The 23,055-nt window shown below is 38.1% G+C and overlaps 1 protein-coding gene across 13 annotated transcripts in view; it reads right to left on the bottom strand.

Annotated features, from left to right (window-relative positions):
* Positions 1 to 23,055, bottom strand: part of KDM6A (lysine demethylase 6A) — a 209,483-nt gene that overhangs the window by 98,733 nt on the left and 87,695 nt on the right. The gene's annotated exons all lie outside the window — the stretch shown is intronic.

The following is a 23,055-nucleotide window of genomic DNA, read 5'->3' as shown; positions in this document are numbered from 1 at the left end:
TATGGGGTTAGTAGGTGCAAACTATTACATACAGAATGGAAGGACAACAAGGTCCTACTGCATAGCACAGGGAACTATATTCAATGTCATGGGATAAACCATAATGGAAAGTAATATAAAAAAGTATGTGTATGTATGTATGTATGTTCGTGTGTGTGTGTGTATGCATGCATTAACTGAGTCACTCTGCCATACAGCAAAAATTAACACAACATTGTAATTCAACTATACTTCAATTAGGGCTTCCCTGGTGGCGCAGTGGTTAAGAATCCGCCTGCCAATGCAGGGGACACGGGTTCAATCCCTGGTCTGGGAAGATCCCACATGCCGCGGAGCAACTAAGCCCGTGCACCACAATTACTCAGCCTGCGCTCTAGAGCCCATGAGCCACAACTACTGAAGCCCGTGCGCCTAGAGCCCGTGCTCCACAACAAGAGAAGCCACTGCAATGAGAAGCTCGCACACCGAAACGAAGAGTAGCCCCTGCTCGCTGCAACTAGAGAAAGCCCACACACAGCAACAAACACCCAACTCAGCCATAAATAAATAAATGAATGAATGAATGAATAATAAACTATACTTCAATTTAAAAAAGTCTGTCAGCAGAATTCTATGGGTAATCTAAGAGAAAAACCTATTTTTCAGGAATAAGAAAATGTCTATGCTATCCTATTCTCTCTTGCTTGTATCTCTGTATTCTTCCTCTAGTTCCTTCTGTTTCTTGAACTGGATTTAATTTTATGTTCAGTGTTGCCAGGAAGGTAGTTAGAATTCAAAGTAAATGCACAATATAAACGTAGAACAAATTTTAGTATTTAAAAAAACCCACATGCGGGCTTCCCTGGTGGCGCAGTGGTTCAGAGTCCACCTGCCAATGCAGGGGACACGGGTTCGTGCCCCGATCCGGGAAGATCCCACATGCCGCGGAGCAGCTGGGCCCGTGAGCCATGGCCGCTGAGCCTGCGTGTCCAGAGCCTGTGCTCTGCAACAGGAGAGGCCACAACAGTGAGAGGCCCGCGTACAGCAAAAAAAAAAAAAAAAAAAAAAAACCACATGCTAAAATGACACCTAGCCATTTACATTTTGGGCTATAAACATCAGTGATTCTTTTTGCAGTACAAAACAGAGATGCCTATCCAGACTCAATCTGACCTCTGGCCCCCATATGGGAAACTAGCTACCTACTCCCTTTTTTCAAAAAGGGCAAACAGTTGAGTACCCACTATGTGTTCTCCAAACTTATGTTCTAAAACTTAAAAAATTTCAAACTCTTACTAAAATGTTTCTTACTGTATTATTTTAGGTTGTATTTCCCCAGAAGTACACCCTGAGACAAAAGGTTTTAGTATACGTGGTTTATTTGGGAAGTTACCCGAGGAAACACCACTAAGGGAGTAGAGAAGTGAGGCAGGGAAGGGAAGGAAGCCAATAAAGGGTGCAGTATGGCTGACTATGCAGCTGTGGGCAACTGGGACTTAATACTGCTGGGAATTTCTAGGAGACAGTGAAGAACATTCCTCAGAGTCATTTTGCGCTAGGTGTGAGGGAACTACAGTACTTATCCCACAACTGCTGTCATTCAATGCCTGGAGAAAAAGAATCCGTGATGTTTAAAGACCAAAGTGTAATAAATAGCTGGGTGACTTTTTGGTATGCAATTATTATTTTTAATACTAAAACTTGTTTTAGGGTTATATTGTGCATTTCCTTTGAATTCTAACCACACTTCTGGAAACACTGAAAAAAGGTTTCTTAAGTAGATCTTAAAATGTAATAAACATGGAAATTTAATTTCATTAAATCCTCAATACCCTCAATTTTCTGAATGAGAAAATTACATGCTACAAGGGTATTCACAAATACGGGGATTCACAAAGATCTCAGACAACATCCATTTCAAAAGTTCATATTCAAATTTTTAAAATTTAGTTGAAACTGGCTTCAATCAGGATCATTCATTTACGACCCCACTGTATCCCTGAAATAGACTGAACTTTTACTAGGTATTGAGGACAATACTCAAGGGTTGAACAAGCCAAACTGATTAAAATGTACTTCCCCGCACACTACTCTGTGTGTGTGTGTGTGTGTGTGTGTGTGCGTGTGTGTGTGTGTTGGGGGGTGGGATGGATGATGTTCAGAACACAAGAGTAGTTAAATTCAGAGTTATGAAATGTTCTACCCAAGAAAAGTTTAGATTTGAAACACAACTGTCTCCCTAGGTGGGGGAGATGGAGGGGAGGAGAGCATGGTTGAATAACAATAGACAGCATCTTTCACCAAATTAGGTAATTGCCCAGAGAAGGCAGTGTAAGGTGTGGTGGAAATATGAGTTTACTGAGGGACATTTCTGCTTTCAGTACACATCCTGCATTCTCTCAACTTCTTTTGTTCATAGCTCATCCTTTCCCCTCTAGGAAATCTTATCCCCATCCCTGCCACTGTATAAATTTTATCAATCCATCTAGATGCATTTATGTCATCTTCCCTATGAAGCTTTGCCACTTCTCCCACCTCAAACCAGAGGTAATCTTTCCAACCTCTAAATTTGGCCTTAGCATAATGTCTCTAGCATGTGACATTATGGTATAATAGTAAGAACTTAATTTTATGCAAAATGCTAACATCATTTCTTTTAAAAGGTACTAACAACCCTTTGAGGTGGCAGAAATTTAAAGAATGAAGAGATATTAAGCAACTTGCTCAAAGAGACAGTTGCAGACATAGGAACTGAATCTAGGTCTGCCTCCAGAGCTCACTCTTAACTATTGATAATATATTTTTGCTATTTGTGTATTGACTAAATTCCATCCCATCAGACAAAAATGCAACGAAAGCAGGAGTGCTAATCATCTGTGTATATTACCTAGCATACACAGTGCCTTCCACATAGCAGATGCCCACAGGTTTAGTAAATTGAACCACCCAGTATTTAAGTTCAGTATTAAGTTCAGTTTCCTGGGTGACACAGAATTAGTATGAGGGATGGTCCCTATTAATCAGGAGCTTATAAATCTCACCAAGGAGGTAAGTCTCATTTTTCCATAACAGTAAACGATGTAATTTAAACACTTACTGAGCACCTACTATGATTCATAACAGAGTTATTAGCACTGGGAAGAAAGTAGTAAGCAAAAAAGACAAAAATTCCTATCCTCAATGAACTTACAATCTAAGGACAAATGATTATGAAATTAAGTGCATAATAATATATTCCTAGCTGCAGCCATTTAAGAGTTAATGAAGTATAATAAGGACTAGGAAAAGAGGTAGAACTTGGGTATTGCTGGGAAAGGAGAAGGAAAAATAAGCCATCTCAGCCAGGGGTTGTAATCCACACATTTTTGGAAATAATGACCTGGGGGTGTGAATGGCTATGTGCCCTGACAAAGATGTGTTCCCTCCCAATGTACAATCTCACCAAAAATGCCAACAGCATCCCCATTGAGAAACATAGATCTATGCAGAAGGATGACCCAAGCAAAGGCACTGATATGAAAATGAGTTTAAATGTGATATAGTCACTCTTCAATCCACTGTGAGAAGTTAGGGGAGTAACTTTCTGGGAAATGTATTATTTATAAAACATACTCCTGCTTCAGTCCAAATCCTTAGAGGTTAGAGTATCTATATTAGGTGTCAGCAAACTATGGCACATGGGCCAAATCCAGCCAGCCACCTATTTTTATAAAGTTGTACTGAAACATAGCTATACCCCCACTCATTTACTTATTGTCTATATAGCTGCTTCCAGTTCCAACAGAAGAGCTGAACAGTTGCAACACAGAGACTATCCAGCTTACAAAATCTAAAACAGTTACTATGTGGCCCTTTACAAAAGAAATTTGCCAACCTCTGACCTAGACTGTATCACAGTACCCATCATAATCCCAAATTAAGAAATTATAACTTAATAAGATTACAATCAATTTATATTGAAGGCAGGGTGTGGTTCATTAAGTTAGCAGTTCACTAATGCCAGAGAGTCCCATGAAGGTGTTTTCACTGATCCCCAACAGGGAAAATACTGACCCTTAGCATTGAGAAATGTGAATTCAGCTGCCCATCAGCATCAAAAACTCCAATAGAACCTTCCCTACTTTCTCAGTGAAGCCCAAAACCCTGAGACTGTTTTGTTAGGTTTATATATAAACCTTTATCTCTGGCTATTGAGGGACTTACTCATTACAGGGCAACTCCAGCATGCATGTGTAAACAAACTTTGTCTTTTCTCCTGTTAATCTGTCTATTGTCAGTTAATTTGCAGGCTCCCAACCACTGCACCCACACTACAAGAGGGAAAAGGCATTTCCTCCCAACAGTGACAAGCAGCAACCCTGTATGAAAATCAGACTGGGCAGGGTCTAGAATGGCCATCATGGACATATCATGATTTTGAAAGAAAACAAGCTTTAAAGACAGCAGTAGAGTGCCAGTAAGTTTAAGATCAGAACACTGCCCCGCCCCGCCCCCCCTTTGAGGACACGGCAATTTCCTATCTAGCATGGTTTGGGTTTTTTAAGGAAAGTTTTAGACCCAGTATCCTACAAGCATGCAGCAGTAAGAGGGTAGCTGTTTCCCAAAGAGAATATTAGTAAAATATTCAAGCTTTTAAAAAAATTTTATTAGACAAAACTGACTAAATGATGAGATTATCAAGATATTGTTATACTACTGCCAATATTTGGGTAGAATAGCAATCTGATTGTAGCACCTCCAAACATCCCATACTCCAGTAATCACCTCTGAAGACAATTTTTTATGCAGAGATATCATTAAGAAATAAAATCAAGCCAGACTATTAGAAAAATATAATAGTATGAAGGCATTCCAGAACTCCAGGAATGAATTTCCAAATGCCTTCTGGGTACTCTCCACCTGTTGAATATACTACAAATACCTGAAATCCCATTATCTTACACTGCAGAGGAGAGTCTGATGCTCTAATGGTACTGAAGATTTTACATAGTGGTAGCAATCTCACCAGTTAACCAATCCAAAAAGTAATCCTACTTTTCTTGTCTCAACTCTTCCCCACCAATAAGCCAAATTCATTCTATTCACAAAGCTCATTTTACAATCAAAAAGCCTTTGAATCTATCCCCTTCTCCATTCCTACTGCCTTTCTCTAGGTAATTTAGGACCTTGCCTTTGTCTACCTGACCTGTTTTAATAGCTTCCTAACTCAGCTCCCAAACCTTCGCCTCCCCTTCCATGTCCCCCCTTTCAAAATACCTTCCACACCATTACCAGTGAACTTGTGAAAAACTCAACCATGACACTTTCTCTATTTTAAACTCCTCTGAAGATTACCTACAACCTAGCCTGACTATAAGGGTCTTGGTTATATGACTCTTGCTCAACTTTCCCAATCCCACAGCCACCACTCCAGTCAGGACAAATGACATGCAGGCCTATGAATAAAATATGCTCTTATACATTTCCATGATTTTAAACATGTTTGCTTCCTCTGCTGAAAAACCCAATGCCATCTTTCCTTCAACTCATTTCTCAATCTAGCAAATTCCCATCCATCCTTGGGACTTCCCTTGTGGTGCAGTGGTTAAGACTCCATGCTCCCAATGCAGAGGGCCCAGGTTTGATCCCTGGTCAGGGAACTAGATCCTACATGCATGGCGCAACTAAGGAACCCACCTGCCGCAACTAAGACCCGGCGCAACGAACCAACCAAATAAATAAATAAAATTCCTATCTATCCTTTAACACATCATTCATCTCTTCTTTCCACAAGTATTACCTGACACATTCCCAAGTGCAGAGTTAGGTTTTTCTGAAGCAAGTTTCCAAATGAATATTCATGTCTATTACAGATATGCCCTTCATCTCCTCTACTAGAATATGAGCTTGTAAAAAGGTAGATAGAGCTCAAGTCATCTTTTGATCCCTATGGCAAAGTAACTAGCATATATAAGTTACTGAGGAAAGTTTTACTGCTAATAAATCAATCTCTTACAGCCTTAAATAACCTATTACACATTTTTATCAAAGAATTTAACACTGTGCTGATTCAATTTATACAGAATCACTCCCTTAATACAATCCAAACTACCTTTTGAACACTTATAAGAGTTTCTCCTAGTTACAATAATATAGCAAAAGAGGTTGTCAAAGCTCATTACATCAATCAGATCCAAAGTTATAGCATTAGAGCAGAAGTTCTGCTTCCATGAAACTAATACAACATTGTGTATCAACTATACTCCAATAAAAATTTTTAAACAAAAAGAAGTAGTAGTTCTGCTTCCAAAATCTATGCATAGTATTGCATAGAGATCATGAAATCAGGCTACAGAGGCCATCAGACTTGGCTTGTCACTTACTATCGACTCACAAAACAAGTTAACTGAGTCTCAATTTCATAGGGTTGCTTTGAGGAATTAAGATTATACATGACCTGGCACTTGGGATTTTTGTGAGAAGTAAAGGAGGTAATGTATCTACCACCAACAAGAAAACTATCTAGCACATGGTAATTGCTCAATGGATACAGTATGACAGATAAAATTCTTGGAAGTCTCACATGCTGTAAAAAAAAAAATTACACATTAAAAACAAGAGGATTTAGAAATAAAAGAGAGTTGTGGACAAGACTGCTCAAGACCTATGCAACATTATAACCAGAGGATTTCAAAAGTAGTAACTAGTACCTGGAGACAGCCTGAACCACTCAAGCAAGAAGCTCAGCATGATGATAGGTTGCCATGGTCGATATCAAAAATGAACAAAACAATGAAGTTGCAATTCTGGCAATCCTTTAATTAGAGCAGAGCTGGAAGGTGCTGAGACAATGAAAATAGCTGAGAGCTGTACAAAACTGGGAACCTGCTTTTCTGAGGAAGAGCTCTGGATGAAGGTACTCGTGCTTAATTTTCTTAAAATCTAGACTACAGAACTCCTGCTACCAGTGCTGCAGTCAAGCTGAGAGAACTTTTCCCTTTCCTACTTAAGTTTATAATTATACTCCCCATTATCCAGAAAAAAGCTTAAGTGAAACAGTAAGACTTCTACATCATACAACGTAATTCCCTGATTTACCAATAACATGAATTAATTTCTATTAGTAGTACAGTCTATTTTGCAACGTGTATCTTCTCTTACTGTTTTCTATCCTAACTATTAACATGATAAGACGAAATAAAGACATTTCTCAGCCTCTGTTGCAGCTAAGAGTTCTCAAATTACTAAGTTCTCGCCAGTGAGATGTGTATAATCTCATGATTCCCTTAAAGCCGCAATCCCCAACCTTTTTGGCACCAGGAACCAGTTTCGTGGAAGACAATTTTTCCACAGACTGGGGGGCCGGGGGGGATGGTTTCGGGATGATTCAAGAGCATTACATTTATTGTGCACTTCATTTCTATTACTATTGCACTGTAATATATAATAAAATAATTATACAACTCACCATAATGCAGAATCAGTGGGAGCCCTGAGCTTGTTGTCACTTGTCACTCACTGATAGGCCTTTGATATGAGTCTGCAAGCAATTGATTTATTATGGTCTCTATGCAGTCAAACCTCTCTGCTAATGATAATCTGTATTTGCTGCCGCTCCCCAGCGCTAGCATCACTGCCTCAGCTCCACCTCAGATCATCAGGCATTAGATTCTCATAAGGAGCGTGCAATCTAGATCCCTTGCATGTGCAGTTTACTGTAGAGTTCGGGCTCCTATGAGAATCTAATGCTGCCGCTGACCTGAGAGGAGGCGGAGCTCAGGCAATAATGGGAGTGATGAGGAGTGGCGGTAAATATAGATGAAACTTCGCTCACTTGCCCACCGCTCACCTCCTGCTGTGCGGCCCAGTTCCTAACAGGCTACAACCGGACTGGGACCACGTGGCCCGGGGGTTGGAGACCCCTGCCTTAAAGAAAAGGGTTGTTGCCCTCTGCTTCCTCTTCCTCTGACCAGCTCCTTGGAATGTAGAACCAACTCCAAGGCATCAGATAAAGAAAACTCAAGAAAGAAAAAATATAGACCAATTTGAATTATGAACAAGGATGCAAAGATGCTACATATTAGCAACCCCAATCCAGAAATAACTAACAACGATAAAAACTTATTGTCAATTTGAACTTACTTCAGAAATACAAGATTGATTTAAGGAGAAAAAAATATAAAATTACCTCAGTGGATGCAGGAAAAGTATTTGCATACAAAAGAAAAATGCTGACTTTTAAACTGAAAATTTTTAAAGTTGGTTGTCATTAGAGTAAGGAAGTTCCTTTCTATTCTTAGTTTGCTATTTACAAAAAAAGAACTTAAAGTAATCATGTTTAATGGTAAAACATTTAAAACGTCCCCTTTAAGAAGGGAAATAAACAAGACAAATGTACTATACCACCTCTTTCAATCCATACTGTGCTGTCATCCTAGTTATTGCAGTAGCAGGAGCAAAGATCACAAAAATTAAGAAACAAAGTTACCATTAATTACAAAGGTAGGATAGTCTACATAGAAAATCCAAAGTAACATAGTCAAATTAGCCAAGTTAGTAAAAGTTAGTGAAGTTCTCAGTAAATTTAAAGCATATAAAAACCAACTGTGGTTCTATATTCCAGCAAAGAGATAAAAATGAAATTAAAATGACATTTATAACAGCAATAAAACTAGAAGATCTAAAATACATTATTTTATAATATGCATAAGAACTTTATATGGAAATACCATAAAACTTTATTGAATGAAAGACAATGACAGTTTTTCTTTTTTAAACTGTACAAAGTTAATACAATTCCAATCAATCCCTGGAAGCCATTGTGTTTTATTTATTTAATTTTATGGCTCTGATTTCCAGCACTACAGAATTTGACTAGATATTGAACAAATATTAAGACAAATCTAAGACTCCAGATCTGTGCTAACTGTTGCAAACCCACTTTACCATCTATCTGGCCCTTGCCTTCCTTTTCCCCACTTTGAGGCCTCTAACAATTACCCCAGGGTCTAAAACAGGGGTCCACAAACTATGGACAGTCAAAATTTTTTCTTCAAGTCCCAGAAGCTAAAAAATTATTCTTATATTTTATGATGGTTACACTGTAAATGATTAGCTAAGTACCTACATAATAGATAATTTTGCCTCTTGGCCCACAAGGCCTAAAATATTTACTTTTTCACCCTTTCGAAAAAGTATTTGGACCTCTGCTCTAGACCAAGAACTTGGGAGAGTTCCCTGAACACCTACTGTACTTTCTTTCATGTGCTGGCTGACTCAGTTCTCTTCTTTAAAAGGCTTTCCACGTCTCCTACCTGGAAAACTCCCATTAATCCTTCCCTCCAGTCTCAACTGTTCTGTGGAGTTTCTCTAATTCCCACTCAGACTTTCCCATACTCCTTACACAAAGAGACGTACTTCTGCCTCACTCCTGAACACCTCTAATATATCACTTCCAAAAGCTTATGCTTGTTTGTGCCTCCCTCACCCAGAATATGGGCAACTTGAGAGCAGAACTATCTTACTTATCCCTGTATTGCCAACAAAGCCCTTGTCAATGACAGTAAAAGCCAGTTAGTGACCGACATAAATAGTGTAACAGAAGTCATGGATAGGTCAGAAGATGAGTGCAGGTTCCACTAGTTCATCCAACAATTTGTGCAGACCTGAATGCAGTCTAGCCCATAAAGTAAAAGAAATTAAATAATGATTTCTAGGATGTGGTCTGCTTGTAAAATTGTAAAACTTCTAAAGAAACTAACCCTTGTGGACAAAAAGATGTTACCTGTCATTCCAGTAAACAAGGAATGTTGCCAACCATCAAGCCATCAGCTGCTGCTCCCCCCCACCACACACACACACTCACCAAGGTGCACCTTCAAGTGAATTCAGGATGGAGAAAAACCAGGATACTGGCCCTTGATAGTCAAGATGCGTATCAAAGAAATTTCAATGAGCCCAGACTCTTGCATCTTCCCATACACAGAAAAGCACTAAAATCATTATGTTTGACTACATTTTTTTCCCCCCAGCAAAAACTCTTATATATCCTGGCTCTTCTCTTACCTCTTTGGAACAGTTCCTCTGAGCTATATGAGAGGCTGTTTCCCGGGTTACAGTCCTCAGTAAGGTCCCTGAATTAAACATAATTCTCAACTTTCAGGTTGTGTTTTTGTTTTTTCAGTTGACATCCTTATTCTCAAATATACTGCTTTTTAACTTTTCCTATATATTCTTTAAAAGATCTCACTCTCTTTCTCTGCCTTTCTGGGCAAAAAAGTTTTGTTTTGGTTTTTTTCCAGGTTAATTTAAGCTTTAAACTTGTTGAAATATTAATTACAGTTCTGCCTTCCATAAAGTTCTAAATATTTTCACGTTATAAAGCACTTCAATATTGATATATTTAAATACTCAATGTATTTTTAAACTCAAAACATGAATCTGAACTGGGAAAACCGTGAGTTTTTCCATTATAACAATTCTCTCCCCAAAATCTCTCCCCTACCCAACATTAATCCCTAATCCCACATCAGTACTACATTAACAAAAAAATAAAACCATATGGTAGCTAAATGGAAAAAAGAAAACCTTACTACTCAGCCCCAATTAGGAAAGAAGGCCAGCACAATTTTCAGAGCTGGTAAGAAATGCCGCATTACAATTTTCTAACATGTATTGAATCAAGGACTAAAATAGACCTTCTTGGTGAATGTACTTTAAGGACAAGAATTGTTTATAATTAGCATACCAAAAACACATGCAAAGTAATCTCTACAAGCTTTGAGTTCCTGAAACACTCCATCTTTTTCAGCAGTAATATTATAAAGCCCATGATATTTTATATACACATACAAAGATATATGTAAATTTACTCTTCAATATTTTTTCACTGTCCCAAATTAAATTTTAACCCAATTCTCTCAAAGCCATTGTAAAAGCAGGATGTTTTTTTAAGATAATGAACTAATTTAAAGGGGTTTTGTTAATCAGAAGAACTGTACCCACAAATATTTTAATGAATCAATATACCCCCCAAAATTACACATAATGCACAATTAACAGGCAAATAATATTTTATACTGAAAAAGGTTGCTCTCCATCTTTCCACAACATTTAATCAATGGTTCTTTTAGACAAGCATACTACCATAACTCAAACCTTTTCTTTCTTTTCTTAAATACAAGTGGGGAAAAAAGAAGAAAAAAGTCAGTTTTATTTATTTAAAAGTTCACAATCATAAATGAATATATACAGAAATTGTTTAGTAAAGTACACATGATAAAAATCATCAGAGGGCTTCCCTGGTGGCGCAGTGGTTGAGAGTCCGCCTGCCGATGCAGGGGACACGGGTTTGTGCCTCGGTCTGGGAAGATCCCACATACCGCGGAGCGGCTGGGCCTGTGAGCCATGGCCGCTTAGCCTGTGCGTCCGGAGCCTGTGCTCCGCAACGGGAGAGGCCACAACAGTGAGAGGCCCGCATACCACAAAAAAAAAAAAAAAAAATCATCAGGAAGCACCAGCACTTCTTCATATTTTAACGTTTATCTCCTTACAGTCTTCTACTTATATAATGAAATACATAGCAGCATTAACAGTGTACATACAATTTTTTATTCCTACCTTCCTACTTTATACCATAAACCATAACAGCAATTTTTAAACCTTCCTGACTCATGAATGAGTTTAGGTTTTGTTATAGTTGTTGAAGGGGATCAGGACAGGATACCCCTAGATGTGCTGGTTTAACCTAAGAATTATTTTGAGCTGGAGGCATTTGAGTTCCTGAAATCCCTTATATATGCTAAAAGCAGAGCCTCCCAAAATAATAAAACTGTCATATACCCCTCCCAGTAGAAACTCTAACAGACATTATCATAATACATCATATCTCCCATCTATTCTCTTAAGGGCCTACTTATCTTTCCAAAAAGTTATTTGTTTTCCTTTAAGTGCCCTTTCTTGCTCTTCTCATCACCTACTAAGTTGGTATATAGCCTCAAATTCTAACCACCCCTTTGAGTTACTCATCACTGAGTTCTACTGAATGAATATGCATTGCATGTGTAAACAAACTGTTTTTTCCCTCCTGTTAATCTGTTTTAAGTATAATTCACAGGACCCAGCCAGGAGAGGTTCAATTAAGAACTGATTTCTCATCAGGAAGTATGGAAGCAAGAAGACACCAGAATTTCACTTAAAAAAAAAAAAAAACACTAGACTTATCCTGGTTATCATTTTGAAACATACAGAAATATCGAATCACTATGTTGCAGAACAGGAACTAACACAGTGCTGTAGGTCAATTATACTTCAAAAATAAACAAACACAAAGGAAGCAAGAATACACAATAGGGAAAAGACAATCTCTTCAATAAGTGGTGCTGGGAAAACTGGACAGCTACATGTAAAAGAATGAAAGTAGGACATTTTCTCACACCATATACAAAAATAAACTCAAATGGATTTAAAACCTAAATGTAAGACTGTAAAACCATAAAACTGGAAGAAAACACAGGCAGAACACTCTTTGACATAAATCATGGCAATATTTTTTTGGATATGTTTCTTAAGGCAAAGGAAACAAAAATGAATAAATGAGACCTAATTAAACTTAAAAGCTTTTGCACAGCAAAGGAAACCATCGGCAAAACAAAAAGGACAATTCACCAAATGGGAGAAAATATTTGCAAATGATATGACCAATAATAGGTTAATATCCAAAATATATATAAACAGCTCATACAAATTAAATATTTTTTTAAAATCTGACTTTAAAATGGGCAGAAGATCTGAATACACATTTTTCCAAAGAAGACATACAGATGGCCAAACAGGCACATGAAAAGATGCTAATCGTTGGAGAAATGCAAATCAAAACCACAATGAGATATCACCTCATACCCGTCAGAATGGCTATCATCAAAAAGAACACAAATAACAAATGTTGGCAAGGATGTGGAGAAAAAGGAACCCTTGTACACTGTTGGTGGGAATGTAAACTGGTACAGCCACTGTGGGAAACAATATGGAGGTTCCTCGAAAAACTAAAAATAAAACTACCATATGATCCAGCAATCCCTGGATCCAGCAAACTCCTGGGTATATATCTGAAGAAAACAAAAACACTAATTTGAAAAGATACACATACCCCAATGTTCATGGCAGCATTATGTACAATAGCCAAGATATGGAATCAACCTCAGTGTCCATCAGCAGACAAATGGATAAAGAAGATGTGGTACATATATACAATAGAATAAATACATGTCAACATGGATGGACCTGGAAGGTATTGTGCTTAGTGAAATAAGACAGAGAAAAACAGATACTGTATGTTATTACTTATATGTGGAATCTAAAAAAATAAAACAAACAAATGAATATAACAAAACAAACACAGATTCACAAATATAGAGAACAAACTGGTGGTTACCAGAGGGGAGAGGGAAGGAGGGTGGGGCAAGATAGGGGTAGGGGATCAAGAGATACAAACTACTATGTATAAACTAAATAAGCTACAAGGATATATTGTACACCACAGGGAATATAGCCAATATTTTACAATAACTTTTTAAAAAAGCAAGCCAACCCATAATTCTCTATCAAGAAAAAATGCCCTTTAAAATTAAGTCAAAAAATATTTTCAGATAAAAGAAATTCATCTCCGCCATACCTTTACCATAAGAAATGCTAAACAAAGTTCTTTGGCCAAAAAGAAAATGACAGTACATGGTAACAATTCATACAAAGTAATGAAGAGCATCAGAAATGGTAACAATATGGGTAAATAAAATTACTATTACACTGTAATATATGGGCCTGTTCAAAGCAAAATAACATCACCTTGCGTAGATCTAATACACGTAACAGCTATTACGTAAAGGACATGAGTGGGTACAATGTGGACCTATATAACTGCAAACTTTCTACATTTTATGTGAATTGGTATAATACTGAGACTTGACTGTGAAAAATTAAAGGGTTTATACACTATAATCCCTAGAGTCACCACTGAACAAATAATGAAAAGAAGAATAGGTGAAAAGGTCAATAGGAAAAGTAAAGTAAAATTGTAAAACAGATTGAAATATGAAGGGGGGGAGTGGTATGGAGAACATAAGACCAAGAAATTAAGGGAATAAACATAAAAGGAAAGATCAAATGAAAGACACAAACCCAATCATACCAATGATTTCATTAACTATCAGTGGCTAAACAGCACAAGTAAAAAACAGAGACTTTCAGATTGGATAAAAAAGCAAGACCCATTTAACAAGCTATCTATAAAAGTATTATAAATATAAAGATGCCAAAAGGTTGAAAAGAAAAGGATATCTCGGGCTTCCCTGGTGGCACAGTGGTTGAGAGTCCGCCTGCCGATGCAGGGGACACGGGTTCGTGCCCCAGTCCAGAAGGATCCCACATGCCGCAGAGCGTCTAGGCCCGTGAGCCATGGCCGCTGAGCCTGCGCATCCGGAGCCTGTGCTCCGCAACGGGAGAGGCCACAACAGTGAGAGGCCCGCGTACCGCAAAAAAAAAAAAAGAAAAAAGAAAAAAAAGAAACGGATATCTCACAGAAATAACAAGCCTAAGAAGAAAGGAATAGCTAAATTAAAATCAGATAAAACACATGTCAAAACAAAAGGAATTACTAAAGGTAAAAAACAGTATTTCTTTATGACAAAAGGGTCAGTTCATCAGGTAAAAATAACAATAACAAATGTGTGTGTACCTAATAAGAGAGTTTCAAAATATATTAAAGAACAAAAGGGCAAAATTAAGAAAGACAATTCTACCATCACAAGAAGAGATAATAACCTGTCAGCAAATGACAAGGACAAAAAAATTGTTTAAGAAAAATACCTTCAAATATCTTTAACTGTTATTTATACCACAATACAACCAACAAATGCAAATCATGTGCTTCTTTTCAAGTGCTGACCCAATAAAGTCTCAATACATTCTGAAAGAATGAAATCATAGAGTATGTTATATAAATGAAACAAAAATTACTAACTATGAGATAGCTAAAATAACCCAAGTATTTTGAAATTATACAATATATATATATAAATAACCATGGGTAAGAAAGTGGAAGTGAAGTAGAAAATGCTTGCAAATGAATGACAATGAAAATTAAAAATATAAAATTTGTGAGATACAGCTATATCAATACTAAGAAAAATGCATACTTTGAAACACTTGAATTAGAGAAAAAAGGTAGAAAATCGATGATCTAAGCTTCCATCTTAGGAAATAAGAAAATTAAACACAAAGTAAGCAGAAGCAAATAATAAAGACAATCAGGAATCAATGAAATAGGGATTGGATGAAATGTAAAACAGGAAAACAATACTGAAGAAAAAAACTACAAAACAAAAATTTGACTTTTTGCAAACATCAATAAAATTGGTAACCATCCAGCCAGGCTGACCAAGAAAAGAAGAGAAGACCAAATTACCAATATCAGGAATGAAAGACAATATACAGATTCTATAGTTATTTAAAGGAAATTAGGGTTATGACAGAAAAAATAGGAAATGTGAAATTTTATGAAAGAGACAAACTCCTTGAAAGACAAAATAAAACTGAAACAAGAAGTAACAGAAAACCTGAATAGCCCTGTACATATTAGAGGAATTCAAATTGTAGTTAAAAACTATTCACAAAGAAACTCTAGGTCCAGCTGACTTTACTGATAAATTCTATTCAACACTGGAAGAAGAAATAATACCAACCCTACACATACACTCAGAAATAGAGAGGAGAGAACAATTCCCCACTCTTTTTATGAGGCCAGATTTATCCTGATGGAAAAAAATCAGAGGTTGTAAGAAGAAAATTAGAGTAATATCATTTATGAACAAAGATGCAAAAAATGCTCAACAAATTATTACTACAATGAAGCCAACAACATATAAAAATGATAACAGATCTAACAGGGGTTTATCCAAGGAACAGCTTTAAAAAAAAAAAAAGAATCAAGCAATGTACCTAACTGTATAACACATTAAGAAAGAAAATCCATAGACTCTCAATACAGGAAGGAATAATTACTTGACAAGTTCCATACCTATTCATTATAAATGAAAACAGGAACAACAAAAAAAAAGAAATCTCAAAGTAAAACTAGTAACAGAAGGAAACTTCTTCAATCTGAATCTGTAAAAACTCTACAGTTAACATCATATTCAAGGGTGAAAACTGAATGTTTTCCCCCAAAGACCAGGAACAACACAAGGATGTTCCCTTCTATTCAACACTATACTAGAGGTCCTTGCCAATCCAACAAGGCAAGAAAAAGATTAAGTAGTAACCACAGATTAGAAAAGAAAAATTGTATTTATCTGCAAGCAGCATGATAACGTACATAGAAAATCCTCTGAAATCTAGACCAAAGCTACCAGACCTAATAATTTATCAAGATAGCAGGATGCTAGGTAAATGTACAATAATCTTTTCTGCTCCTATACAATAGCAACAATAATTGGAAATAAAATTTTACGACGACTCCAATCACAACAGCATCAAAGAGTAAACTAGAGATAAACTTAACAAGGAAAAATGTGCGATGGAAACAATAAAACATTGCTGAAGAAAATTAAAGAAGACCTAAATAAATGGTGAGATATACCATGTTTGTGGACAAACAAATGCATTATTTTTAAAAAGAGATACTCTCCCCAAATTGGTCAATGCATACAATGCAGTCCCAATCAAAATCCTAGCAGGAGAAATTGGCAAATTGCTTCTAAACTGTATATAGAAAAGCAAACGACCTAGAAAAAAACAAAATTTTGAAAAAGAACACAGAAAACTTACACTGCTTGATTTCAAGACTAAAGTAGCAAAACAGTATGCTACTGGCTTTAAAATAGACCTTTAAAAAGGAGACCTTCAAGATGGCAGAGGAGTAAGACGTGTATATCACTTTCATCTCCACAAATACATCAGAAATACAACTACATGTGGAACAACTCCTACAGAACACCTACTGAACGCTCGCAGAAGACCTCAGACTTCCCAAAAGGCAAGAAACTCACCACGTACCTGGGTAGGGCAAAAGAAAAAACAGAGACAAAAGAATAGGGACAGGACCCGCACCTCTGGGAGGGAGCTGTGAAGGAGGAAAAGTTTCCACACACTAGGAAGCCCCTTCACTGGTGGAGATGGGGGGAAACTTCGGAGCCACGGAGGAGAGCACAGCAACAGGGGTGCGGAGGGCAAAGCGGAGAGATTCCCGAACAGAGGATCAGTGCTGACCAGCACTCACCAGCCCGAGAGGCTACTCTGCTCACCCGCTGGGACGGGCAGGGGCTAGGAGCTGAGGCTCGGGCTTCACAGGTCAGATACCAGGGAGAGGACTGCGGTTGGCTGCATGAACACTGCCGGAAGCGGGTTAGTGTGCCACAGCTAGCCAGGAGGGAGTCCTGGAAAAACTCTGGACCTGCCTAAGAGGCAAGAGACCAATGTTTCAGGGTGTGCAAGGAGAGGGGATTCAGAGCACTGCCTAAATGAGCTCCAGAGACGGGCGTGAGCCACAGCTATCAGCACAGACCCCAGAGACGGGCAAGTAACGGTAAGGCACCTGCTGCAGCCACCAATAAGCCTGTGTGCAAGCACAGGTTACTATCCACACCTCCCCTCCCGGGAGCCTGTGCAGCCCTCCACTGCCAGGGTCCTGTGATCCAGGGACAACTTCCCCAGGAGAAAAAACGCCGCGCCTCAGGCTGCTGCAATGTCAGTCCGGCCTCTGCCGCGGCAGGCTCCATCCGCATTGCATACCCTTCCCTCCCCCTTGGCCTGAGTGAGCCATAGCCCCCTATTCAGCTGCTACTTTAACCCCGTCCTGAGTGAAGAACAGACGCCCTCAGGCGACCTACACGTAGAGGCGGGGCCAAATCCAAAGCTGAACCCCAGGAGCTGTACTAACAAAGAAGAGAAAGGGAAATTTCTCCCAGCAGCCTCAGGAGCAGCGGATTAAATCTCCACAATCAACTTGATATATCCTGCATCTGTGGAACACCTGAATAGACAATGAATCATCCCAAAATTGAGGCGGTAGACTTTGGGAGCAACTGTAGACTTGGGGTTTGCTTTCTGCATCTAATTTGTTTCTGGTTTTATGTTTATCTTAGTTTAGTATTTAGAGTTTATTATCATTGGTATATTTGTTTATTGATTTGGTTGCTCTCTTCCTTTTTTATATATATATATTTTTTTCTTTTTCTCTTTTTGTTAGTGTGTATGTGCGTGCTTCTTTGTGTGACTTTGTCTGTACAGCTTTGCTTTTACCATCTGTCCTAGGGTTCTGTCTGTCCGTTTTTCTTTTTATTATTTTTTTAGTATAGTTTTTAGCACTTGCTATCATTGGTGGATTTCTTTTTTGGTTTGGCTGCTCTCTTCTTTTTTATTACTTTTTAATTTTTTTATTTTTAATAATTTTCCTTCCCTCTCTCCCTCCCTTCCTTCCTTTTTCTCTCCCTTTTCTTCTGGGCCATGTGGCTGACACGGTCTTGGTGCTCCAGCCGGGTGTCAGGCCTCTGCCTCTGAGGTGGGAGAGCCGAGTTCAGGACAATGGTCCAACAGAGACCTCCAGGCTGCACATGAAATATCAAATGGCGAAACTGCTCCCAGAGATCTCCATCGCAACGCTAAGACCCAGCTCCACTCAACGACCAGCAAGCTACAGTGCTAGACACCCTACGGCCAAATAACTAGCAAGACAGGAACACAACCTCATCCATGAGCAGAGATGCTGCCTAAAATTAAAATAATAAGGTCACAGACACTCAAAAACACACCACCAGACATGGTCCTGCCCACCAGAAACACAAGATCCAACCTAATCCACCAGAACACAGGCACGAATGCCCTCCACCAGGAAGCCTACACAACCCAGTGAATCATCCTTAGCCACTGGGGGCAGACACCAAAAACAACGGGAACTACGAACCTGCAGCCTGTGAAAAGGAGACCCCAAACACAGTAAGTTAAGCAAAATGAAAAGACAGAGAAACACACAGTAGACGAAGGAGCAACGCAGAAACCCACCATACCAAACAAATGAAGAGGAAATAGGCAGTCTACCTGAAAAAGAATTCAGAGTAATGATAGTAAAGATGATCCAAAATCTTGGAAACAGAACAGAGAAAATACAGGAAACATTTAACAAGGACCTAGAAGAACAGAGCAAACAAACAATGATGAACAGCACAATAAATAAAATTAAAAATTCTCCAGAAGAGATCAATAGCAGAAGAACTGAGGAAGAAGAACAGGTAAGTCACCTGTAAGATAAAACAGTGGAAATAACTACCACAGAGCACAATAAAGTAAAAAGCATGAGAAGAACGGAGGACAGCCTCAGAGACCCCTGGGACCACAGTAAATGCACTAACATTCGAGTTACAGGGATCCCAGAAGAAGAAGAGAAAAAGAAAGGGACTGAGAAAATATTTCAAGAGATTATAGTTGAAAACTTCCCTAATATGGGAAAGAAAACAGTTAATCAAATCCAGGCAGCACAGAGAGTCCATACAGGACAAATCCAAGGAGAAACACGCCAAGACACATATTAATCACACTATGAAAATTTAAGTACAAAGAAAAAATATTAAAAGCAGAAAAGGAAAAACAACAAATAACATACAAGGGAATCTCCATAAGGTTAACAGCTGATCTTTCAGCAGAAACTCTGCAAGCCAGAAGGGAGTGGCAGGATATATTTAAAGTGATGAAAGGGAAAAACCTACAACCAAGATTACTCTACCCAGCAAGGATCTCATTCAGATTCAACAGAGAAATTAAAACCTTTACAGACAAGCAAAAGCTAAGAGAAGTCAGCACCACCAAACCAGCTTTACAACAAATGCTAAAAGAACGTCTCTAGGCAGGAAACACAAGAGCAGGAAAAGACCTACAATAACAAACACAAACAATTAAGAAAATGGTACCAGGAACACACATATCGATAACTACCTTAAATGTAAATGGATTACATGCTCAAACCAAAAACACAGACTGGCCGAATGGATACAAAAACAAGACCCATACATATGCTGTCTACAAGAGATCCACTTCAGACCTAAGAACACATAGAGACTGCAACAGAGGGGACGAAAAAAGATATTCCATGCAAATGGAAATCAAAAGAAAGCTGGAGTAGCAATTCTCATATCAGACAAAATATACTATAAAATAAAGACTTTTACAAGAGACAAAGAAGGAAACTATATAATGACCAAGGGATCAATCCAAGAAGATATAACAATTGTAAATATTTATGCACCCAACATAGGAGCACTTCAATACATAAGGCAAATCCTAACAGCCATTAAAGGGGAAATCGACAGCAACACAATCATGGTAGGCGACTTAAAGCTTTAAAACAAGCTTTAAATGGAATTAATTGATATTTATAGGACATTCTATCCAAAAACAACAGAATACACTTTCAAGTGCTCATGCAACATTCTCTAGGACACATCATATCCTGGATCACAAATGAAGCCTTGGTAAATTTAAGAAAACTGAAAACACATCAAGTATCTTTTCCAACGACAACACTACGAAACTAGATATCAATTACAGGAAAAAGTCTGTAAAAAATACAAACACATGGAGGCTAAACAATACACCACTAAATAACCAAGAGATCACTGAGGAAATCAAAAAGTGCCTAGAAACAAATGACAATGAAAACACAACGACACAAAACCAATGGGATGCAGAAAAAGCAGTTCTAAGAGGGAAGGTTATAGCAATACAATCCTACCTCAAGAAACAAGAAACATTTCAAATAAACAACCTAACCTTACACCTAGAGCAATTACAGAAAGAAGAACAAAATAAACCCCAACGTTACCAGAAGGAAAGAAATCATAAAGATCATACCAGAAATAAATGAAAAAGAAATGAAGGAAACAATAGCAAAGATCAATAAAACTAAAAGCTGGTTCTTTGAGAAGATAAACAAAATAGATAAACCATTAGCCAGACTCAATAAGAAAAAAAGGGAGAGGACTCTAATCAATAGAATTAGAAATGAAAAAGGAGAAGTAAAAACTGACACTGCAGAATACAAAGGATCATGAGAGATTACTAAAAGCAACTCTATGCCAATAAACTGGACAACCTGGAAGAAATGGACAAAGTCTTTGAAAAGCACAACCTCCCAAGACTGAAACAGGAAGAAACAGAAAATATAAACAGACCAATCACAAGCACTGAAATTGAGACTGTGATTAAAAATCTTCCAACAAACAAAAGCCCAGGACCAGACGGCTTCACAGGCGAATTCTATCAAACATTTTGAGAAGAGCTAACACCTATCCTTCTCAAACTCCTCCAAACTACAGCAGAGGGAGGAGCATTCCCAAACTCATTCTACGAGGCCACCATCACCCTGATACCAAAACCAGACAAAGATGTCACAAAGAAAGAAAACTACAGGCCAATATCACTGATGAACACAGATGCAAAAATTCTCAACAAAATAATACAAACAGAATCCAACAGCACATTAAAAGGATCATACACCATGGTCAAGTAGGGTTTACCCCAGGAATGCAAGGATTCAATGTACGCAAATCAATCAATGTGATAAACCATATTAACAAACTGAAGGAGAAAAACCATATGATCGTCTCAATCAATGCAGAAAAAGCTTTTGACAAAATTCAATACCCATTTATGATAAAAACCCTCCAGAAAGTAGGCATAGAGGGAACTTACCTCAACATAATAAAGGCCATATATGACAAACCCACAGCCAACCTCATTCTCAATGGTGAAAAACTGAAACCATTTCCTCTAAGATCAGGAACAAGACAAGGTTGTCCATTCTCACCACTATTATTCAACATAGTTTTGGAAGTTTAAGCCACAGCAATTAGAGAAGAGAAAGAAATACAAGGAATCTAAATCAGAAAAGAAGAAGTAAAACTGTCACTCTTTGTAGATGACATGATACTATACATACAGAATCCTAAAGATGCCACCAGAAAAGTACAAGAGCTAATCAACGAATGTGGTAAAGTACCAGGATACAAAATTCATGCACAGAAATCTCTTGCATTCCTATACACTAATGATGAAAAATCTGAAAGAGAAATTAAGGAAACATGCCCATTTACCACTGCAACAAAAAGAATAAAATATCTAGGAATAAACCTACCTAAGGAGACAAAAGACCTGTATGCACAGAACTATAACACACTGATGAAAGAAATTAAAAATGATACAAATAGATAGAGAGATATACCATGTTCTTAGATTGGAAGAATCAACATTGTGAAAATGACTATACTACCCAAAGCAATGTACAGATTCAATGCAATCCCTATCAAACTACGAATGGCATTTTTCACAGAACTAGAACAAAAAAATTCACAATTTGTATGGAAACACAAAAGACCCCGAAGAGCCAAAGTGATCTTGAGAAAGAAAAAGAGCTGAAGGAATCAGGCTCCTGGCCTTCAGACTATACTACAAAGCTACAGTAATGAACAGTATGGTAGTGGCAGAAAAACAGAAAGATAGCTCAATGGAACAGGATAGAAAGACCAGAGATACACCCACACACATATGGTCACCTCATCTTTGATCAAGGAGGTAAGAATATACAATGGAGAAAAGACAGCCTCTTCAGTAAGTGGTGCTCGGAAAACTGGACAGCTACATGTAAAAGAATGAAATTAGAACACTCTCTAACACCATACACACAAACACACAAAAAAAAACTCAAAATGGATTAAAGACGTAAGTGTAAGGCCAGACACTATAAAACTCTTAGAGGAAAACATAGGCAGAACACTCTATGACATAAATCACAGCAAGATCCTTTTTGACCCATCTCCTAGAGAAATGGAAATAAAAACAAAAGTAAACAAACGGGACCTAATGAAACTTAAAAGCTTTTGCACAGCAAAAGAAACCATAAACAAGATGAAAAGACAACCCTCAGGGGCTTCCCTGGTGGTACAGCGGTTGAGAGTCCACCTGCCGATGCAGGGGACGCGGGTTCATGCCCCGGGCCGGGAAGATTCCACATGCCGTGGAGCGGCTGGGCCCGTGAGCCACGGCCGCTGAGCCTGC

Source organism: Aethalodelphis obliquidens, unplaced genomic scaffold, assembly GCF_003676395.1.
Source record: "Aethalodelphis obliquidens isolate GAN/ISIS:26980383/991018 unplaced genomic scaffold, ASM367639v1 scaffold71, whole genome shotgun sequence".
NCBI classification, from domain to species: domain Eukaryota; kingdom Metazoa; phylum Chordata; class Mammalia; order Artiodactyla; family Delphinidae; genus Aethalodelphis; species Aethalodelphis obliquidens.
This window is presented reverse-complemented; position numbering and strand designations above follow the sequence as displayed.